The sequence below is a fragment of the Dendrobates tinctorius genome, unplaced genomic scaffold, assembly GCF_039654945.1.
Source record: "Dendrobates tinctorius isolate UK_male_01 unplaced genomic scaffold, ASM3965494v1 ptg000155l, whole genome shotgun sequence".
In the NCBI taxonomy this organism is placed as follows: domain Eukaryota; kingdom Metazoa; phylum Chordata; class Amphibia; order Anura; family Dendrobatidae; genus Dendrobates; species Dendrobates tinctorius.
This window is the reverse complement of record NW_027361822.1, coordinates 20,696,176-20,720,455: the sequence shown is the minus strand read 5'-3', so window position 1 is coordinate 20,720,455 and position 24,280 is coordinate 20,696,176. Positions and strand designations below refer to the sequence as shown.

At 43.2% G+C, this 24,280-nt stretch overlaps 1 long non-coding RNA gene across 1 annotated transcript in view; it reads right to left on the bottom strand.

The window, feature by feature from the left end:
- Positions 1–23,662, bottom strand: part of LOC141051151 (uncharacterized) — a 108,986-nt gene extending 85,324 nt beyond the window's left edge. The window contains exons 1-3 of the long non-coding RNA XR_012220587.1: positions 23,568–23,662; positions 23,165–23,275; positions 13,400–13,995 (exon numbers count right to left, since the gene is read on the bottom strand). This is a non-coding gene — a long non-coding RNA (uncharacterized lncRNA). The remainder of the gene's footprint in view (positions 1–13,399; positions 13,996–23,164; positions 23,276–23,567) is intronic.
- Positions 23,663–24,280: the final 618 nt, after the last annotated feature.

The window sequence follows — 24,280 nt, the reverse complement described above, 5'->3', positions numbered from 1 at the left end:
TCCAAAGACCTGAATGTTCCTGTGTCTACCGTGCGCAGTGTCATCAAGAAGTTTAAAGCCCATGGCACTGTGGCTAAACTCCCTAGATGTGGACGGAAAATAAAAATTGACAAGAGATTTCAACGCAAGATTGTGCGGATGTTGGATAAAGAACCTCGACTAACATCCAAACAAGTTCAAGCTACTTTGCAGTCCGAGGGTACAACAGTGTCAATCCGTACTATCCGTCGGCGTCTGAATGAAAAGGGACTGTATGGTAGGAGACCCAGGAAGACCCCACTTCTTACCCCGAGACATAAAAAAGCCAGGCTGGAGTTTGCCAAAACTTACCTGAAAAAGCCTAAAATGTTTTGGAAGAATGTTCTCTGGTCAGATGAGACAAAAGTAGAGCTTTTTGGGCAAAGGCATCAACATAGAGTTTACAGGAGAAAAAAGAGGCATTCAAAGAAAAAAACACGGTCCCTACAGTCAAGCATGGCGGAGGTTCCCTGATGTTTTGGGGTTGCTTTGCTGCCTCTGGCACTGGACTGCTTGACCGTGTGCATGGCATTATGAAGTCTGAAGACTACCAACAAATTTTGCAGCATAATGTAGGGCCCAGTGTGAGAAAGCTGGGCCTCCCTCAGAGGTCATGGGTCTTCCAGCAGGACAATGACCCAAAACACACTTCAAAAAGCACTAGAAAATGGTTTGAGAAAAAGCACTGGAGACTTCTAAGGTGGCCAGCAATTAGTCCAGACCTGAATCCCATAGAACACCTGTGGAGAAATCTAAAAATGGCAGTTTGGAGAAGGCACCCTTCAAATATCAGGGACCTGGAGCAGTTTGCCAAAGAAGAATGGTCTAAAATTCCAGCAGAGCATTGTAAGAAACTCATTGATGGTTACCGGAAGCTGTTGGTCGCAGTTATTTTGGCTAAAGGTTGTGCAACCAAGTATTAGGCTGAGGGTGCCAATACTTTTGTCTGGCCCATTTTTGGAGTTTTGTGTGAAATGATCAATGTTTTGCTTTTTGCTTCATTCTCTTTTGTGTTTTTTCATTTAAGACAAATTAAATGAAGATAATAATACCAAAGAATTTGTGTTTGCAATCATTTTCAGGAAGAAACTGAGTATTATCTGACAGAATTGCAGGGGTGTCAATACTTTTGGCCACAACTGTAGATAATGTTCTTATGTAACGTTCAAGTCATAAGTGCCTCCCATAATGGGAAGTTGTATTTAATATTGTTTATCTGATATGATGCATCATCAAAAATTTGTATGTTCCAGTAACATCTTGTTTTCTTACTTGTTTCAGCCCGCGGACATGCTGTGTTTAACAGGGGTATGTGGCGCCCCTGAGGGTTCAGTCGCCACAGAGGAACTGCACCTCCTCCTGAGGTGTAGTACCCCACTACCCAGGTAAGATGGAGGCACCTGACCACACTTTACACCTCACCCAGCACAGAAACCTTAGAACAGCAGGGCACCTTATATGACCCCAGCTTGGTTCATGAGGGTGCTGGGAGGTGGGTGGAGCTTAGTTTAGGAAAGCGGGAGAACTGATAGGAAGTGAGAGAATGAAGGGGTTCCCCAAATGGAGAAGCACAGAGAGGATGTGTATGCAGCAGCTCCTGGGTAGCTGGAGCTGCTGGGACAGAAAGGAGTGGAAGGAGAGTTCCCATGAATGGAAGGAAGAGTGGAGGAGAGCTGGGGACTGGGGCTAGAGCAGAGCCCTTTCCCAAGTTTAAGCGCCAAAGGCCGGGCACCGGGATCAAGGTTGTGTGGATACTAGTGGTCCTACAGCAGAAACCGGAGGAATAGAAGCTGTAAATGCTTGATTCCCAATTAAGACTCGATGACATAGTAGCAATATGTGTGAGCCAGGACCTGATTGTAAGCGGTCCCTGAAGTAGGCTACAGCTGCCTGTCATGCGAGTGGAGTTCTAAGTAACTGCTTGAGGGAGAGCTGGAAGGGTGTACTCCACTTGCCTAGGAGTTGATTGAGCCCCTTACCTGGAGGACCCGGCACTGAAGCAGGCACCTGTATGCATCAGGAAAACAGTGAGTAAAGCTTTGGAACTGCATTCAGCTTTGTCTGCCTTCTTTCTGCGTCAACCCTTCAGCACTGCTACATCCCTTGCCTACACACTACATCATCTACCTCAACATCCACTACAACTGCCCTCGGACTACAGCTCTGCCTGTGGAGAGCTATTACATCTCTGCTGCATCCCACTATCTGTCCCAGAGGATCTGTACTGCAGCGCTGGTCACCTCTGACCAGATACCACAGGTGGCGTCACAAACTTATCTACACAAACTCTATTCAACATCAATCCTCTTATTTTACATGCACACTCAGGGTCACAGACTGGGTCACTGCCACCGCAACACATCCCTTTAAGACACCGGCCTGGTACCGAGTAAAACCCGCAGCCCTGGGGGTGATCCACTTGTGTTTTGCGGGAAAACGCATGCGTTTTACCCGTGGCGGGGAGTTGTGGAAATGCTGCGGACAATTCCACAGCATTTCTGCAACGTGGGCACATAGCCTAATAGTGGCACACATACATGTCGGAGCTTACGTGATGACATCATCGCGTACATGCCTGCGCGCATATGATGATGTCATCACTTACACGCAATCTCCCACGTGTCACAAAAGATGCGGAGGAACTCTGCAGTATCAAGAAGGCACCCTGTGCCGAGATGTGTCCTGCCTGTTGCAGTGGTCCGGAGCATCATACCCTAGGAACCAGTGAGCAGGGCCCAATGCAGCAATAAGGGCAGTAATGCCGTGATGGCGGTCCCTGTCCACGAGAGATCTGTGGGAAAGGTTTTGTCCCCTTCCCACAGATCTCTCACAAGTATCCAATTTCTATGTATAATCTAATGCTATGTCTAATCAGGTTATGTGTGTTGGCCACTAGAGGTCGGGGGTGGACATATCATTGCTGCAACCTGTGCAGCTGAACAGGGGCCCAAGAGGTAAGGGGGCTATTTATAATTCCAAAGAAGGTGCAATTTTGCATTTTTAGGAGATCTTGGGCTGCAAAGGGCCCATATATTGTTCTTGCACAGGGGCCTTTTTTGACTGTCCGCACTCCAAGAGGTCACTATTACTCCTTTTGGAAGTGCATTGAGCAGCAAGGTGGTGTGCTGGTAAAAGGGGGAAAAAAAAAACTCTTTTAAATCTTCTGCCTGAGCGAGTGTGAACGAGCTGAGTGTGACCTGAGCGTAAGTGCGAACTGTGGTAAGTGTGTGACTTGAGATTCAGTGAAGAGGTATTTGGAAAACCTATAACAAATACCTGTGTGAGTTGCTGAATTGTAGGTTGCTGAGTGCTTTCTACCTGTTCAATTTGGGGGGGGCTTGGGGGCTTGTTTAACCTATTTTTTCTCTCTACAGGGTTAAACTCTTATTTTACTATCTGTGTTTTTAAGGGTTAACTATATTGCATTTAAATCTTGAGGTGTAACTATATTCACAAGGTGTTAATTAAGGGTGGGAGTTCATACAGTAATTAAGGGTTTATAAGGGGCAGCTGGTTGGGGCTCAACTGCTTTTGGAAGTGCATTGAGCAGCTAGGTGGTGTGCTGGTAAAAGGGGAAAAAAAAAAAAAACTCTTTTAAATCTTCTGCCTGAGCGAGTGTGAACGAGCTGAGTGTGACCTGAGTGTAAGTGCGAACTGTGGTAAGTGTGTGACTTGAGATTCAGTGACTTTGGATTCAGGGAGTTTCCAAGGGAGGTATTACTGAATTGCTGTTATATTATATTAATACTTTTTTTTTTTTTGCTTATCTTATTGTCTGGTGCAATCCCCATTAGGATGTGCTCCACTATTGCCAATGCCATCCAGTGTACGTCTTGCCGCATGTATGAAATCCTTGAACAGCCGGTCGAGGGTGCATACTGCTGTGCGAGATGTGAGCACATTGTGCATTTGGAAGCCCAAATACTGGATCTAAATGTGCAGCTGGCAACACTGAGATCCATAGACAATATGGAAAGGAGTCTTCTGCTCACTGAGCAGACGCTCAATGGGATAGATGAGGGGGGGGATGCTAGGTTGGAGCTGCAGGACAATGAAGCAGCTAGCTGGGTGACAGTTAGAAGGCGGGGTAGAGGGAAGAGCACCAGGGAGGCTAGTCCTGATCTGGCACACCCCAATAAGTTTGCTAAGTTGGCAGATGAGGGGAGTGTTAGTGCAGGAGTAGCACTGCTGCAGCAAGGCATGTCCTCTGAAAGCCGGAGGAGTGTCTGCTCCAGTAAGGGGGGAAATAGGAGAGCAGGGCAGGCCAGACAGGTTCTGGTAGTGGGAGACTAAATTATTAGGGGAACAGATAGGGCAATCTGTCACAAAGATAGGGATCGTCGAACGGTGTGCTGCCTACCTGGCGCTCGAGTCCGACACATCGCTGATCGGGTTGACAGATTACTGGGAGGGGCTGGTGAGGACCCAGCGGTCATGGTGCACATTGGCACAAATGACAAAGTTAGAGGTAGGTGGAAGGTCCTTAAAGATGATTTCAGGGAATTAGGCTGTAAGCTTAAAGCAAGGACCTCCAAGGTGGTATTTTCGGAAATACTTCCTGTACCACGTGCCACACCAGACAGGCAACGGGATATTAGGGAGGTTAATAAGTGGCTCAGGAATTGGTGTAGGAAGGAGGGGTTTGGGTTCCTGCAGAACAGGGCCGACTTCTCAGTTGGCTACAGGTTCTACGCTAGGGACGGGCTGCACCTCAATGGGGAGGGTGCAGCTGTGCTGGGGGAGAAAATGGCTAGAAGGTTGGAGGAGTGTTTAAATTAGGGACGGGGGGGGGGGTATTCCTTCTATAGGAGGGGAAGACAGTGCAGATAGAGACCTGGGCACAAATAATGACATTGGGGGTGGGGGTGGGGTTAGAACAGTTAATAATTTAAGAAAGAATAGAGGTACAGAGAGATATATAAAGTGCATGTATACTAATGCCAGAAGCCTCGCCAACAAAATGGAGGAATTGGAGTTAATGTTGTTGGAACATAATTATGACATGGTGGGGATATCTGAGACATGGCTGGACGAGAGCCATGACTGGGCGGTTAATTTAAAGGGCTATAGTCTGTTCAGAAATGAGCGTACAAATAAGCGAGGGGGAGGTGTGTGTTTATATGCAAAATCATCCTTAAAACCCATCCTGCATGATAATATATTTGAATCTAATGAAAATGTAGAGTCCCTGTGGGTAGAGATAAGGGGAGGGGGAAAAATAATAAATTACTGATAGGGGTTTGTTATAAGTCTCCAAAAATAATGGAAGCAACAGAGAATATCCTCATCAAGCAAATAGATGAAGCTGCGACTCAAGGAGAAGTCATTATTATGGGGGACTTCAACTACCCTGAAATACATTGGGGAACCGAAACCTGCAGTTCCAGCAAAGGTAATAGGTTTTTGACTACTATGAGAGACAATTACCTTTCACAACTGGTTCAGGACCCAACAAGAGGGGGGGCACTGCTGGACCTAATACTAACCAACAGGCCAGACCGCATATCAAATATAAGGGTTGAGGGTCACTTGGGTAATAGTGATCACTAGAGTTGAGCGATACCGTCCGATACTTCAAAGTATCGGATCGGAATGGATCGGCCGATCTTAAAAAAAAGTATCGGTATCGCCGATTCCGATACCGGAAGTCCCATTCAAGTCTATGGGACTTCCGGTATCGGAATAAGAAAAACCCTGTTTTTGCCTTGTACAGCCTCTCTGGGGTCTGTACGGGCCTTTCGGGGGGCTGTGCCGGCCTGCCAGGGGGTCTGTGCAGGCTCCGGTGGTCTGTGCCGGCCTGCCGGGGGGCTGTGCCGGCCTGCCGGGGGGGCTGTGCAGGCTCCGGTGGGCTGTGCCGGCCTGCCGGGGGGCTGTGCCGGCCTGCCGGTGGTCTGTGCAGGCTCCGGTGGGCTGTGCCGGCCTGCTGGGGGGCTGTGCCGGCCTGCCGGGGGGCTGTGCAGGCTTCGGGGGTCTGTGCAGGCATCGTCCGATGGGACTACAAGTCCCACAGCAATGGCATAAAGTGAGACTAGGGACTTTTTTTTTTTTAAGTGGCGGAGGAATACAGTGCGGAAGGATACCTACCTTCCGTCATTGGATTCCTGCAGCCCGTAGAGAACGGCGGCATCAGCTGATGCTGCAGTTCTCTACCCAAGATCGTCGTGGGACACACTCGTGGACTGCTTCGGATCGTGGGTGAGTATTTTTGTGGTTTGTTATGTTAATATTTATTCCGTAAAAGACAATGGCTTCGGGGAACAATGTGACAAGTATTGGTAAGTATGTTACTCTATGTTATATGTACTGTATGTCTATGTATGTATTGTATGAATGTATTGTATGTAGTATGTATGTAGTATATATGTGGTATGTATGTAGCATGTAGTATGTATGTAGCATGTATGTAGCATGCATGTAGCATGCAGTATGTATGTAGCATGCATGTAGTATATATGTAGTATGTATGTGGTATGTATGTAGCATGTAGTATGTATGTAGCATGCATGTAGTATGTATGTAGTATGTATGTAGCATGCATGTAGTATGTATGTAGCATGTAGTATATATGTAGCATGTAGTATGTATGTAGCATGCATGTAGTATATATGTAGTATGTATGTAGCATGTAGTATGTATGTAGCATGCATGTAGTATATATGTGTTATGTATGTAGCATGCATGTAGTATGTATGTAGTATGTATGTAGCATGCATGTAGTATATATGTAGTATGTATGTAGCATGTAGTATGTATGTAGCATGCATGTAGTATGTATGTAGTATGTATGTGGTATGTATGTAGCATGTAGTATGTATGTAGCATGCATGTAGTATATATGTGTTATGTATGTAGCATGCATGTAGTATGTATGTAGTATGTATGTAGTATGTATGTAGCATGCATGTAGTATGTATGTAGTATATATGTGGTATGTATGCAGTATGTATGTAGCATGCAGTATGTATGTAGCATGCATGTAGTATATATGTAGTATGTATGTAGCATGCATGTAGTATGTATGTAGCATGCATGTAGTATGTATGTAGTATGTATGTAGTATGTATGTAGCATGTAGTATGTATGTAGCATGCATGTAGTATATATGTAGTATGTATGTAGCATGTAGTATGTATGTAGCATGCATGTAGTATGTATGTAGTATGTATGTAGCATGTAGTATGTATGTAGCATGCATGTAGTATATATGTTATGTATGTAGCATGCATGTAGTATGTATGTAGCATGCATGTAGTATGTATGTAGTATATATGTAGTATGTATGTAGCATGTAGTATGTATGTAGCATGCATGTAGTATGTATGTAGTATGTATGTAGTATTTTTTTTTTTTTTTTAACATTTAACACATTAGCCGGATGATGGGACTACTACTGTCCCATCATTGGCTAATGTGTCAATCACTGTCATGGTAGCAGGCATCGCCAGATGGGACTTATAGTCCCATCGGACGATGCTTGCACAGACCCCCGGACATCAGCACAGCCCCCCGGCAGGCCGGCACAGCCCCCCGGCAGGCCGGTACAGACCCCCACAGGGTGCACAGACCACCGGCAGGCCGGCACAGCCCCCCGGCAGGCCGGTACAGACCCCGGGCAGTCCACACAGCCCCCCGGCAGGCCGGCACAGCCCCCCGGCAGGCCGGTACAGACCCCGGGCAGTCCACACAGCCCCCCGGCAGGCCGGCAGAGACCCCCGGAAGGACCGAAATGACGGCGCATCATGATGCGCACACACCGCGCATCATGATGACGTCAGGCTGTCAATCAACTTTGAACTTCCGATTCCGATGCCGACTTCCGATATTGAAAAAATATCGGAAGTCTGTATCGGAATTCCGATACAGCAAGTATCGGCCGATACCCGATACTTGCAGTATCGGAATGCTCAACACTAGTGATCACAAATTAATAAGTTTTCATGTATCCTTTAATAAGATGTGTAGTAGAGGGGTTACAAGGACACTAAACTTCAGGAAGGCAAATTTCCAACGGATGAGAGATGATCTTGGTGCAATTAACTGGGACGATATCCTGAGACATAAAAATACACAAAGAAAATGGGAGACGTTTATTAGCATCCTGAATAGGACCTGTGCACAGTATATACCGTATGGGAATAAACATGCGATAAATAGGAGGAAACCAATATGGCTAAATAGAGCTGTAAGGGGTGCAATAAGAGATAAAAATAAAGCATTTAAAGAATTAAAGCAAGTAGGTAGTGATGAGGCATTAAATAAATACAGAAGCTTAAATAAATTCTGTAAAAAGCAAATCAAGACAGCAAAGATTGAGACAGAGAGACTCATTGCCAGAGAAAGTAAAAATAATCCCAAAATATTCTTTAACTACATAAATAGTAAGAAACTAAAAAATGATAGTGTTGGCCCCCTTAAAAATAGTGTGGGTCAAATGGTGGATGAGGATGAGGAAAAAGCCAATATGCTAAATGACTTTTTTTCATCAGTATTTACACAAGAAAACCCCATGACGGATAACATGATCAGGGATAAAAATTCTCCGTTAAATGTCACCTGCTTAACCCAGCAGGAAGTACGGCGGCGTCTAAAAATCACTAAAATTGACAAATCCCCGGGCCCGGATGGGATACATCCCCGAGTACTGCAGGAATTAAGCACAGTCATAGATAGACCATTATTTTTAATCTTTAAAGATTCCATAATAACAGGGTCTGTACCACAGGACTGGCGTATAGCAAATGTGGTGCCAATATTCAAAAAGGGGACAAAAACCGAACTTGGAAATTATAGGCCAGTAAGTTTAACCTCAACTGTGGGTAAAATCCCGGAGGGTTTTCTAAGAGATACTATACTGGAGTATCTGGAGAAGAATAACCTTGTGACCCAATATCAACATGGGTTTACAAGGGACCGTTCCTGTCAGACTAATCTGATAAGCTTTTATGAAGAGGTAAGTTCCGGACTGGACCAAGGGAATGCAGTGGACGTGGTGTACATGGACTTTTCAAAAGCTTTTGATACGGTGCCACACAAAAGGTTGATACATAAAATGAGAACAATGGGGATAGGGGAAAATATGTGTAGGTGGGTTAAGAGCTGGCTCAGGGATAGGAAACAAAGGGTGGTTATTTAATGGAGCACACTCAGACTGGGTCACGGTTAGCAGTGGGGTACCACAGGGGTCAGTTTTGGGCCCGCTTCTTTTTAACATATTTATTAATGACCTTGTAGGGGGCATAGAGAGTAGAATTTCAATATTTGCAGATGACACTAAACTCTGCAGAGTAATCAATACAGAGGAGGACAATTTTATATTACAGGAGGATTTATGTAAACTAGAAGCTTGGGCTGATAAATGGCAAATGAGCTTTAATGGGGATAAATGTAAGGTCATGCACTTGGGCAGAATGAACAAGATGTATAATTATGTGTTTAATTGTAAAACACTGGGCAAAACTCACTGAAAAAGACCTGGGTGTATGGGTGGACGACAAACTCACATTTAGTGGCCAGTGTCAGGCAGCTGCTGCAAAGGCAAATAAAATAATGGGATGCATTAAAAGAGGCATAGATGCTCATGAGGAGAACATAATTTTACCTCTATATAAGTCACTAGTGCGACCACACTTAGAATACTGTGTACAGTTCTGGTCTCCGGTGTATAAGAAAGGCATAGCTGAACTGGAGCGGGTGCAGAGAAGAGCGACCAAGGTTATTAGGGAACTAGGGGGTCTGCAATACCAAGACAGGTTATTACACTTGGGGTTATTTAGTTTGGAGAATCGAAGGCTTAGGGGTGATCTTATTACAATGTATAAATATAAGCGGGGACAATACCAAGTCCTTTCTAATGATCTTTTTACTCTTAGACCTGTGACGGGGACAAGGGGGCATCCTCTACGTCTGGAGGAAAGAAGGTTTAAGCATACTCACAGATGCGGATTCTTTACTGTAAGAGCAGTGAGACTATGGAACTCTCTGCCATATGATGTTGTAATGAGTGATTCCCTACTAAAATTTAAGAGGGGACTGGATGCCTTTCTTGAAAAGTATAATATTACAGGGTATATACACTAGTTTCCTTAATATTGCGTTGATCCAGGGAGCTAGTCTGATTGCCGTATGTGGAGTCGGGAAGGAATTTTTTTCCCCAATGTGAAGCTTACTGTTTGCCACATGGGTTTTTTTTGCCTTCCTCTGGATCAACATGTTAGGGCAAGTTAGGATAGGATATGGGTTGAACTAGATGGACTTAAAGTCTCCCTTCAACCTTAATAACTATGTTACTATGTTACTATGTTACATATACGGTCATGGCCAAAAGTATTGACACCCCTGCAATTCTGTCAGATAATACTCAGTTTCTTCCTGAAAATGATTGCAAACACAAATTCTTTGGTATTATTATCTTCAATTAATTTGTCTTAAATGAAAAAACACAAAAAGAATTGTCCTAAAGCCAAATTGGATATAATTCCACACCAAACATAACAAAGAGGGTGGACAAAAGTATTGGCACTGTTCGAAAAATCATGTGATACTTCTCTAATTTGTGTAATTAACAGCACCTGTAACTTACCTGTGGCACCTAACAGGTGTTGGCAATAACTAAATCACACTTGCAGCCAGTTGACATGGATTAATGTTGACTCAACCTCTGTCCTGTGTCCTTGTGTGTACCACATTGAGCATGGAGAAAAGAAAGAAGACCAAAGAACTGTCTGAGGACTTGAGATACCAAATTGTGAGGAAGCATGAGCAATCTCAAGGCTACAAGTCCATCTCCAAAGACCTGAATGTTCCTGTGTCTACCGTGTGCAGTGTCATCAAGAAGTTTAAAGACCATGGCACTGTGGCTAACCTCCCTAGATGTGGCCGGAAAAGAAAAACTGACAAGAGATTTCAACGCAAGATTGTGCGGATGTTGGATAAAGAACCTCCACTAACATCCAAACAAGTTCAAGCTGCCCTGCAGTCCGAGGGTACAACGGTGTCAACCCGTGCAATCCGTCGGCGTCTGAATGAAAAGTGACTGTATGGTAGGAGACCCAGGAAGACTCCACTTCTTACCCCGAGACATAAAAAAGCCAGGCTGGAGTTTGCCAAAACTTACCTGAAAAAGCCTAAAACATTTTGGAAGAATGTTCTCTGGTCAGATGAGACAAAAGTAGAGCTTTTAGGGCAAAAGCATCAACATAGAGTTTACAGGAGAAAAAAGAGGCATTCAAAGAAAAGTACACGGTCCCTACAGTCAAACATGGCGGAGGTTCCCTGATGTTTTGGGGTTGCTTTGCTGCCTCTGGCACTGGACTGCTTGACCGTGTGCATGGCATTATGAAGTCAGAAGACTACCAACAAATTTTGCAGCATAATTTAGGGCCCAGTGTGAGAAAGCTGGGTCTCCCTCAGAGGTCATGGATCTTCCAGCAGGACAATAACCCAAAACACACTTCAAAAAGCACTAGAAAATGGTTTGAGAGAAAGCACTGGAGACTTCTAAGGTGGCCAGCAATGAGTCCAGACCTGAATCTCATAGAACCCCTGTGGAGAAATCTAAAAATGGCAGTTTGGAGAAGGCACCCTTCAAATATCGGGGACCTGGAGTAGTTTGCCAAAGAAGAATGGTCTAAAATTCCAGCAGAGCATTGTAAGAAACTCATTGATGGTTACTGGAAGCGGTTGGTCGCAGTTATTTTGGCTAAAGGTTGTGCAACCAAGTATTAGGCTGAGGGTGCCAATACTTTTGTCTGGCCCATTTTTGGAGTTTTGTGTAAAATGATCAATGTTTTGCTTTTTGCTTCATTCTCTTTTGTGTTTTTTCATTTAAGACAAATTAAATGAAGATAATAATACCAAAGAATTTGTGTTTGCAATCATTTTCAGGAAGAAACTGAATATTATCTGACAGAATTGCAGGGGTGTCAATACTTTTGGCCATGACTGTACCTACCTTTACTTCCACTGCTGGCTAAACTTAGGTTTACATTTACCCCATTTCTTCATGAAGTTGTGGCTTGCCAGCAGGCCCATCACTCCTATTGGTATCTGTTGAATTATGTGTTATTTTGCAATATCTGATATTGTTTGTACGTAAAGTGCTATGGAATATGTTGGCGCCATTGAAATAAAAACTGAACATACTAACAATGAGAGTCTGAACAGAGCAGCTATTAATTATGTCACAAAAAAAAATAATGATAACTGAAAAATAAAAAATAATCACAGAAATTGGTAAAATGTACATATATATATGAGAAGCAACCAGTCGCCACAAGCAAGCAAAATAAATAATGAAGTGGTTAAAAACGCCGAATGGCTCAAGAAAAATCTACAAAAAAGTGTGTATGTAGTCAATGTTACACCCGGTCCCCGTCCTGGCGCTGCACCCAGGTCTGCCGCTGCCCCCCGTTCTGGGCACTCACCTCCAGCCACGCACGCTGTCCCTAGGCGGCAGCCGGCCGTCTCTGGGTCCCATGCTGCTGCTCCGCATGCAGGCCTCCCTCCGGACTCCACCTCCTGGCATCCTGTCTGCAGATCTGTAACTAGAGCTACTGTATTAGGGCCCACCTGCCTGCTCTCCTGCCTTCTTAAAGGGACGTCGTGCATTTTTCAAAAAATGCAATTATCCAATGGTAGCGCACAGGCTGCTATTTCTATCCTCTCCTCCAGAGGGAGAGCGCCGTAGCAACGAGTATCAATCATTGCTACATCCGGTTCTCATGCTAACCTGTCTGCGCTGCGTCTGCAGTCTCTGTGCATTGTCTAATGCTATCTGTCTCCACAGAGTATCAGTATCCTGTGCTTCCTGGTTATATCTGCAACCATCTGGGCCTAAACCATCCCGTTCTGCCAACAGCCATCCAAGTCCAAGGACTGTGTGAAGGTTACTGGAACCGACTCCTTAACAACTACCTGGATCCAGGACCCGTATCATTACGGACACTGCTGTAACTAACTGTTATCCCTTTTGGTCCTGCTGGGACAGCTGCCACATGTTCGGGGTCTAACTGGAGGTAGCACCTGTGTCCGCCGGGTAATCCATTCTGGCCCTGTTCGAGGGGCTTTACTACGGGTACCTGGAGCTCACTAGTCACGCCCCCTTAGGAGCCCCCCCGGACCGTGGTCCCGAGGTTCCACTTTAAAAATAAAAAACGAATGTGAACTTCACCATCTCTGCCTCCGCTTCCATTCGTTACAGCCAAGATGATATTATAAAAGGGTATTTATTATAACAAAATGTAAAAGACAAGTATTGATAATACAGGAGAGACTAGAGGGCGAGAAACTCAGAAGATAAATAAGTGTGAATGTATAAAACTGCACGCATGATAATAAGGGATAAGTGACGTAAAACAAAATCAGAATTAAAAATCAACATTACCCACATGGTCCTCCTGCTGGAATGGCACCAGTTCAGCACAAGCCTTCACACTAGACCTCAAGCAGCTTGGATTGTGGCCTCTCCACTCTTCCTCCAGACTCTGGGACCTTGACTTTCAAATGAAATGCAAAATTTACTTTCATCTGAAAACAACACCTTGGACCACTGAGCAACAGTCCAGTTCTTTTTCTCCTTGGCCCAGGTAAGACGCTTCTGGCATTGTCTATTGGTCATGAGTGGCTTGACACAAGGAATGTGACACTTGTAGCCCATGTCCTGGATACGTCTATATGTGGTGGCTCTTGAAGCAATGACTCCAGCAGCAGTCCACTCCTTGTGAATCTCCCCCAAATTTTTGAATGGCCTTTTGTTAACAATCCTTTCAAGGCTGCAGTTATCCCGGTTGCTTGTGCACCTTTTTCTACCACACTTTTTCCTTCCACTCAACTTTCCATTAATATGCTTGGATACAGCACTCTGTGAACAGACAGGTTCTTTAGCAATGATCTTCTGTCGCTTACCTTCCTTGTGGAGTGTGTCAATGACTACTTTCTGGACATCTGGCAAGTCAGCAGTCTTCCCCATGATTGTGGAGCCTACGGAAAAAGACAAAGGGACCTTTTTAAATGTTTAGGAAGCCTTTGCAGGTGTTTTTGTTAATTATTCTAATTTACTGAGATAATGGCGTTTGGCTTTTCATGGGCTTTATGCCATAATCATGAACACTGACAGAAATAAACACTTGAAATCGATCACTTGGTAATGACTCTATAAGGTGAGGCCCATGTAAGAGCCTAATCAGTCAGGAGAGTAATGATGAACAGAACCTTATTCCTGTCACAGGTAAACGGAGAAGGTTGCATCTGAAAATAGATCCGGCATTGAACTGAACTGAACAGGCAGCACCATGCATTTCGGTCCGGGGTTGCGCAAATCTAGAAGCTGCCTCTGTAACTTGCAAGGGTAGAGAATGAGAGGCGACGTACAGAAAATGTAAGCCTCTATTGTGGGGGCTCTGGACATTTTACCATTAATTGTCCTAATAAAAGCACTATAGCCTTCACAAATGTCAAAATTACAAGCAATTTGGTCATTTCTGAATGGCTAGATCCAGTTGTGCAGACCATCTCGTCTATAATGCAGGATAAGGGCAATCTCCATCTTCTCATTTTGTCATTCCCATACAGGTCAGAATTCAGAGCCAAAAAGTATAATGCTTTGCCATGTTAGATTTTGGAGCCGAAGGGAATTTCATGGACTTACAATTAACACTTGATAATAACATTGCAAGTAGGACTAATTCCATATCAATCAATATGGAAAATGTGGATGGATCACATTTGAACTTGAAATCTGTATTGAGCTGAATCATCATGAAGAGGTTAATTTTCATCTTAACTGAACTCTAAATTTTCCAGTTATTCTAGGAATTCCCTTGTTATCAATCTATAACCCTTCTATCAAAATATCCATGATGACCTGTAGAAGCGCAATGTAGCGCGAAACGATCGTCATCTTACACGTGTTCCACTGTTTTATCTGCCTGCTGTGGTTTGCATGTTTCTACAATAAAGGATCATTTTGTATGGGGCGGTAAGTGCCTATTCGCTTTCATCTCATGGATATTTTTGACCCTTATGGATGTGTATTGAGCACCTTGAACACACAGGTGCTTCACAGAAGTTTACAGCGTAGAGCCGTGGAAATAAAAAAAAAAAATCACATTTTTCCCAAATATATAGTTTTTAGCTCAATATTTTGCATTTTCATAAGGGTAACAGGAGAAACAGCTCCATACAATTTGTTTTGCAATTTCTCCTGAGTACACCGATACCCCACATGTGGGGGAATACTACTGTTTGTGCGCACGGCAGGGCTTGGAATGGAAGGAGCGCCATTTGACTTTTTTAATGTAAAATAAGCTGGAATAATTAGATTAGTTGCCATGTCGCCTTTGAAGAGACCCTGATGTGCCTAAACAGTGGAAACCCCCCACAAGTGACCCCATTTTGGAAACTAGACCCCTTAGGGAACTTATCTAGATGTGTATTGAGCACCTTGAACCCACAGGTGCCTCACAGAAGTTTATAGCGCAGAGTCGTGGAAATAAAAAAAATACATTTTCCACAAATAATTCTTTTTAGCTCCAAATTTTGCATTTACATAAGGGTAAAAGGAGAAATTGCGCCATACAATTTGCTGTGCAATTTCTCCTGAGTACACCGATACCCAATATGTGGAGGAAAACAACTGTTTGGGTGCACGGCAAGGCTTGAAGGGAAGGAGTGCCATTTGACTTTTGGAATGCAAAATTTGATGGAATAATTAGCGGACGCCATATCGCGTTTGAAGAGCCCCTGAACAGTGGAAACCACCCATAAGTGACACCATTTTGGAAATTAGAACCCTTATGGAACTTATCATGATGTGTATTGAGCACCTTGAACCCACAGGTGCTTCACAGAAGTTAATAGCGTAGAGCCGTGGAAATAAAAAAATCTAATTTTTCCCAAATAACCTTTTTTAGCTCCATATTTTGCATTTTCATAAGGATAACAGAAGAAATTGCTCCATACAATTTGTTGTGCAATTTCTCCTGAGTACAACAATACCCCATATGTGGGGGAATACTACTTTTTGGGCCCATGGCAGGGCTTGGAAGGGAAGGAGTGCCATTTGACTTTTGGAATGCAAAATTTGATTGAATAATTAGCGGACGCCATGTTGTGTTTGAAGATCTCCTGATATTCCTAAAAAGTGGAAACCCCCTACAAGTGACACCATTTTGGAAACTAGACCCCTCATGGAACTTATCTAGATGTGTATTAAGCACTTTGAACCCACAGGTGCTTCACAGAAGTTTATACTGTAGATCCATGGAAATAAAGAAATAACATTTTTCCCAAATAAATCTTTTTTAGCTCCATATTTTGCATTTTTACAAGTGCAAAAGGAGAAAATGGACCCCAATGTTTGTTGTGCAATTTCTCCTGAGTTCACTGATACCCCATATGTGGTTGAAAATTACTTTTGAGGCACAGTGCAAAGCTCAAAAGGGAAGTAGCACCATATTACACTGCAGATTTTGCTGCACTTGTTTCAGGGTGCCATGTTACATTGACAATGCCTATGAGGTGCCAGAACAGCAAATGAGGTGCCAGAACAGCAAAACACCCTGTAAGTGACCCCATTTTACCAATTAAATCTCTCAATGAATTCATCTAGGGGTGCAGTGATTATATTGACACCACAGGTGTGTCACAGACTTTTATACCATTGGGCAGTGAAGAAAAAATAATTTACATTTTTACCACCAAGATTGTGTGTTAGCCCCAAGTTTTAAATTTTCACACTGTGAAATGGGTAAAAATGGCACCAGAATTTGTCCCACAATTTTTTATGAATGAAGAAATACCCCATATGTGGATGTACAGTACTCCTTTGCCTTACAGAGTGACTCAGGAGGGATGGAGCGCTATTTGCCTCCTGGAGCACAGATTTTCCTAGACTAGTTTGTGGATTCCATATAAAGAGCCCCTAAGTGCTAGAAAAGCAGAATCCCCCCTCAAGTGATCTCATTTTGCAAATTATACCCCTTTGGGAATTTATCTACAGATGTAGTGACGATTTTGACTCCATGGCTGTTTTCCAGAAACAAGCAGCAATGGATGTTGCTGAGTAAAAATTGCAAACTGCCATTGTAGTAACCAGTACGTTGCAGTCACCAGTACATTATGCCCAGCTCGTGCTTCTGGAGATCTGGAGATACGCACCTGTAAATTAGGTGGGCTCTCATCGCTATAGAAATGCCAAACATGTGGGCGTTAAATGTTGTTTAGGCACACTGAGGCTCAGAAGGGAGGGGACATTAGCGGAGAATTTGCTGAATTTCTTTTGGGGAGCGAGGAGCCATTTAGCTTTTGTACTACCAGTAACGTGGAAGTCCCCTATATTTCTGTTATCAGATGACAGATCTGAGTGGGGACTTGCTTTTTTTGTGGATTGAGTGGAAGCTTTTATTGGGAAGATTTTACATAACGTTGGGATCACAGTTATCCGGCGCTCTATGCTGATCACTTACTTTGGGGTTTCCATCTAAATTTCTGAGTGACATGATTCATATGAAACCCCCAAGGGACCCATTCACTATAATGAGGCAGCAGATTTACTCTGAACTCCGTCTGGCCTCTGTTCCACGGTGTCATTTTCAGAAGTGCACAAAACTGTGGCCAACGGCACTTTTATGCAATCCTAAAAAGATGGACACCGCCGGATCATAGGCCAAACGGCGGCCACAGTTTCTCTATCTGCTTCCATTATAGGGAATCTTCGACCGGGGGTTCTGCCTGAATCATGTATTTCAGAGATTTACATGAAAACCTAGGTGTAAGCACTCAGCATAGAGTGCAGGATAAATATACGCCGAGCCTTACTGTGATCTTTGGGAGGCAGAATGAAAAAAATCAACAGTATGTGAAGAATTGGTTTTATTTATTTTTTATGCCGATCTTTTATGCCGATACCAGATTTATGTTGGGTTTTTATGTTTGGCAACTGTCACATACTAAAAGACCCTATTTAATGAGAAAAATAGTTCTTGCATCACCATATTTTGAGAGTTATAATTTTTTCATATTTTGTCCGACAGAGTCATGTGAGGGCTTGTTTTTTGCGGGACGAGCTGACGTTTCTATTGGTACCATTTTTCGGGCACATGACATTTTTTGATCGTTTTCTATTCCGATTTTTGAAAGACAGAATTAACAAAAACCAGCAATTCAGGATTTGCTTTTTTTTATACCATTCCGCATGTGGTAAAATTGGTAAGGCAGCTTTATTCTGTGGGTAAGATTACAGATTACAGCGATACCATTGATGGAGCTGTATGGTGGCTTGTCTATGCGGGACAAGATGTTTTCAGTGATACAATTTTTATTTACATCTTTTTGATCGCGTTTTATTGCACTTTTTGTTCGGGGGTGTGATGATAAAGCATTGTTTTTTTGCCTCATTTTTTATTTTGGTGTTCATTGAAGGGATTAACTAGTGGGACAGTTTTATAGAGTGGGTCGATACGGACGTGGCAATACCAAATATGTGTGCTTTTATTGTATTTTTATTTACATAAATAAATGTATTTATTGTTAAAATATATATTTTTTCTTTATTTGGGGATTTTTTTTAAAAAATACACTGCTCAAAAAAATAAAGGGAACACTTAAACAACAGAATATAACTCCAAATAAATCAAACTTCTGTGAAATCAAACTGTCCACTTAGGAAGCAACACTGATTGACAATCAATTTCACATGCTGTTGTGCAAATGGTATAGACAACAGATGGAAATTATTGGCAATTATCAAGACACCCTCAATAAGGGAATGGTTCTGCAGGTGGGGACCACAGACTACATCTCAGAACCAATGCTTTCTGGCTGATGTTTTGGTCACTTTTGAATGTTGGTTGTGCTTTCACACTCGTGGTAGCATGAGACTGACTCCACAACCCACACAAGTGGCTCAGGTAGATCAACTCATCCAAGATGGCACATCAATGCGAGCTGTGGCAAAAAGGTTTGCTGTGTCTGTCAGCGTAGTGTCCAGACCCTGGAGGAGCTACCAGGAGACAGGCCAGTACACCAGGAGATGTGGAGGGGGCTGTAGGAGGGCAACAGCCCAGCAGCAGGACTGGTACCTCAGCCTTTGTGCAAAGAGGAACAGAAGGAGCACTGCCAGAGCCCTGCAAAATGACCTCCAGCAGGCCACAAATGTGCATGTGTCTGCACAAACGGTTAGAAACTGACTCCATGAGGATGGTCTGAGTGCCCGACGTCCACAGATGGGGGTTGTGCTCACAGCCCAACACCGTGCAGGACGCCTGGCATTTGCCACAGAATACCAGGATTGGCAAATTCGCCACTGGCGCCCTGTGCTCTTCACAGATGAAAGCAGATTCACACTGAGCACATGTGACAGTCGTGACAGAGTCTGGAAACGCCGTGGAGAGCGATCTGCTGCCTGCAACATCCTTCAGCATGACCGGTTTGGCAGTGGGTCAGTAATATTGTGGGGTGGCATTTCTTTGGAGGGCCGCACAGCCCTCCATGTGCTCACCAGAGATAGCCTGACTGCCATTAGGTACCGAGATGAGATCCTCAGACCCCTTGTGAGACCATATGCTGGTGCGGTTGGCCCTGGGTTCCTCCTAATGCAGGACACTGCCAGACCTCATGTGACTGGAGTGTGTCAGCAATTCCTGCAAGATGAAGTCATTGAAGCTATGGACTGGCCTGCCCGTTCCCCAGACCTGAATCCGATTGAGCACATCTGGGACATCATGTCTTGCTCCATCCACCAACGTCACGTTGCACCACAGACTGTCCAGGAGTTGGAGGATGCTTTAGTCCAGGTCTGGGAGAAGATCCCTCATAACAACATCCGCCGACTCATCAGGAGCATGCCCAGGTGTCGTAGGGAGGTCAAACAGGCACGTGGAAGCCACTGAGCATCATTTCATTTTCTTGAGGCATTTCCACTGAAGTTGGATCAGCCTGTAATTTGATTTTCCACTTTGATTTTGAGTATCCTTCCAAATTCAGACCTCCATGGGATATTCATTTTGATTTACATTGATCATTTTTATGTTTTCTGGTTCTCAACGCATGCCACTATGCAATGAATAAAGATTTGCAGCTGTGATATTTCATTTATTGATATCTACAATGTGGTATCTTAGTGCTCCCTTTATTTTTTTGAGCAGTGTATTTTTACACATTATATATATTTTTTTTAACTTTATTACATTGTTCCAATATGGGACATTACTATTTTACAGCAGATTGCTGATCTGACACTCTGCACAGCAGAGCATCAGATCAGCGCTCTGACAGGCAGGGAATGAGGCATGCCACCCCACCTCCCTGAAGGACCCGGAAAGACCCCGTGGCCATCTCGGTGCCGGGGGTCTCCATGGAGACTATCAGGACAACACGATGGCATTGTGTTCTTCTAATGGAAGCGTGCAGAAAGCCCCCTCCCTGTGTGATGCTTCTATATGCCGCTGTCACTGCTGACAGTGGCATCACAGGGGTTAAATGCCCACGATCAGTGCTAACACCCATCGTGGACATTGATGAGGGGTGTCAGCTGTCACATACAGCTGACACCAGCACGAAATCGCCGCGGTGGTCAATGTGAGGCCGCACGATTGCGGCGCCATACTAGTACTGTTCATTGCGCGAATGCGCCTCCCGCAGAGCTATACTAGTACGGCGCATGTCGCAAAGGGGTTAATCAGCCATCAAGTGCCTCTAGCAGCCATGGGTGGATCTTGGATCCACCCGTGGCTATTAACCAGTTAAATAATACCGTCAATCACTAACATTAGGAACAGTATACAATATAGTGAACATGGGCTCAACACATTCCACAATGATATTATGTCATGTGGAAAGAAAGTGAAGATAACAGAAAATATAAATTGTTAAAAAATTACTCTTTATTGAATATATTAAAAAATAGGAAAATTAAAAAGACAGGGCAATAGGCCTCCAAAAAAAGAGGGGGATAAGCTGCGGCAAAGAAAGTAAACAAAGATATGAAAGAAACAATAAATAACCCTATAGGTATGTATAAATACAAAAAGGTTCTAACATGCAAATTAGTCACTACAAAAATCAACATGCCTTAGTAGATGACAATAATCACCATTGTTTGCTACTACTAAGTTTTGCAAAAAGCAATACTGCACGTGAATACACAGAGATTCTAACATGTAAATTAGTCACTACAAGGTTCAGCATGCCTCAGTGAACAAAAAACAGCCATTGTTGTGTTACTACTAAGTATCTGCAAAAAGAGCAGTATTGCACATTGCCCATGGGACTGTTAGAAACCTGGGTATAATGTAGGGTTAATAGGTTGGAATACACCAGGGAGCTGCACAGAGTAACAAGATTATAATGGATGTGCTTATGTATAACGCAAAGGACTGATGGTTAGTACCTGATATTAAGACGTGTGCCGGGTTAGGTGCAGCATCCACCGGTGAAAGGTAATTGATTGCCGCAGGCTGTCTCCCCCTGCTTGACGAGCGCCGTTTCGCTAAGCAGCTTCTTCCAGGGGGGTGGTGTTACTTAGTAGTAACACAACAATGGCTGTTTTTTGTTCACTGAGGCATGCTGAACCTTGTAGTGACTAATTTGCATGTTAGAACCTTTTTGTATTTATACATACCTATAGGGTTATTTATTGTTTCTTTCATGTCTTTGTTTACTTTCTTTGCCACAGCTTATCCCCCTCTTTTTAGGGGGCCTATTGCCCTGTCTTTTTAATTTTCCTATTTTTTAATATATTCAATAAAGAATAATTTTTTAACAATTTATATTTTCTGTTATCTTCACTTTCTTTCCACATGACATATACAGAAATCATAGAATTGTAGAGTTGGAAGGGACCTCCTGGGCCATCTGGTCCAACCCCCTGCTCAAAGCAGGATTCCCTAAATCATCCCAGACAGATGTCTGTCCAGCCTCTGTTTGAAGACTTCCATTGAAGGAGAACTCACCACTTCTCGTGGCAGCCTGTTCCACTCATTGATCACTCTAACTGTCAAAAAGTTTTTCCTAATATCTAATCTGTGTCTCCTCCCATTCAGTTTCATCCCATTGCTTCTAGTCTTTCCTTGTGCAAATGAGAATAAAGATGATCCTTCTACAATGTGACAGCCCTTTAGATATTTGTAGACAGCTATTAAGTCTCCTCTCAGTCTTCTCTTCTGCAAGCTAAACATTCCCAAATCCTGCAACCTTTCCTCATAAGACAGGGTTTGCAGACCGGTCACCATTCTGGTCGCTCTTTTCTGAACTTGCTCCAGTTTGTTGATGTCTTTTTTAAAATGTGGTGCCCAAAACTGGACACAATATTCCAGATGAGGTCTGACCAAAGAGGAGTAGAGGGCAATAATGACTTCACGTGATCTAGACTGTATGCTTCTGTTAATACATTCTAGAATTGCATTTGCCTTTTTTGCTGCTGCATCACACTGTTGACTCATATTCAGTCTGTGATCTATTAGTATACCCAAGTCTTTTTCACATGTGCTGTTGCTTAGCCCTATTCCTCCCATTCTGTATATGCTTTTTTCATTTTTATTGCCCAGATGTAATACTTTGCATTTTTCCCTGTTAAAAACCATTCTGTTAGTTGCTGCCCACTTCTCCAGTTTATTTATATCTTTTTGAATCCTCTCTCTCTCTTTTCTCTAGTATTAGCTATCCCTCCTAGCTTTGTGTCATCAGCAAATTTAATCAGTTTACCCTCAATTCCTTCATCTAAATCGTTGATAAAGATGTTGAACAATACAGGGCCCAGGGCAGAGCCCTGTGGTACCCCACTTGAGACATTCTTCCAACTGGATGTGCAGCCATTTACGACCACTCTTTGGGTCCGATCACTAAGCCAGTTATGAATCCACCCAACAGTTGCCTTGTCCATTCCATACTTAGTCATTTTTTCAATAAGGATTGTGTGAGAGACTTTGTCAAATGCTTTGCTGAAGTCAAGATATACGACATCTACAGCATTTCCTTGATCCACCCAATCAGTGATTCCATCATAGAAGGAAATTAAGTTAGTCTGACATGACTTATTAGTTACAAACCCATGCTGACTCTGTTTAATCACTTCATTATTATCCAGGTACTGACATACATGTTGTTTAATAATTTGTTCAAAGATCTTTCCTGGTATAGAAGTCAGACTCACCGGCCTATAGTTGTCTGGGTCCACCTTCTTCCCCTTTTTGAAGATAGGAACAACATTTGCTCTTCTCCAGTCTTCTGGAATATGTTGAGCTTAGTATTGAAGTGACCTTGCCTAAAAGAAAGGACTATGAAATTAATATAGTGAACATGGTAAATAAAAAAAGTCAAAAAACAATTGTGGCATTGCAATTCTTTTGCAAGTTCACCGCACTTGGATTTTTTTTCCTCATTATCCATGACAGTATGCAGTTAAATCAATGGTGTCATTCACAAGTACAACTCGTCCCGCAGAAAAACAAGCCCGCATATAATATTGAATGAAAAATTAAAAAGTTATGGCTCAAGGAAGAAGGAGAGGAAAAACAAAACAAATTGCCAGAGGGTGAAGGGGTTAATATGCTTACTTTATTGCTCTAGATTAACTTGGCTTCCAGTTTCATTTTCCATTGCCAGGAAAATAAGTATTTGATACACTGCCGATTTTGCAAGTTTCCCACCTACAAAGAATGGAGAGGTCTGTAATTTATAGCGTAGGTACACTTCAACAGTGAGAGACAGAATCTAAAAATAAAATCCAGAAAATCACATTGTATGATTTTTACATAATTAATTTGCATTTTATTTCATGAAATAAGTATTTGATACAATAGAAAAACAGAACTTAATATTTGGTACAGAAACCTTTGCAATTACAGAGGTCAGATGTTTCCTGTAGTTCTTGATCAAGTTTGCCCACACTGCAGCAGGGATTTTGGCCCACTCCACCATACAGATCTTGTCCAAATCTTTCAGGTGTCGGGGCTGTCGTGGGATAACATTGAGTTTCAGCTCCCTCCAAAGATTTTCTATTGAGTTCAGGTCTGGAGACTGGCAAGGCCACTCCAGGATCTTGAAATGCTTGTGCAGGTCTACAGTTTTGTCCCTGGTGTCTTTAGACAGCTCTTTGGTCTTGCCCATGGTGGAGAGGTTGGAGTTTGATTGATTGATTGTGTGGACAGGTTTCTTTTATACAGGTAACGAGGTCAAACAAGTGCAATTAACAAAGGTAATGAGTGCAGAGTAGATGGGCTTCTTAAAGAGAAGCTAACAGGTCTGTGAGAGCCAGAATTCTTGCTGG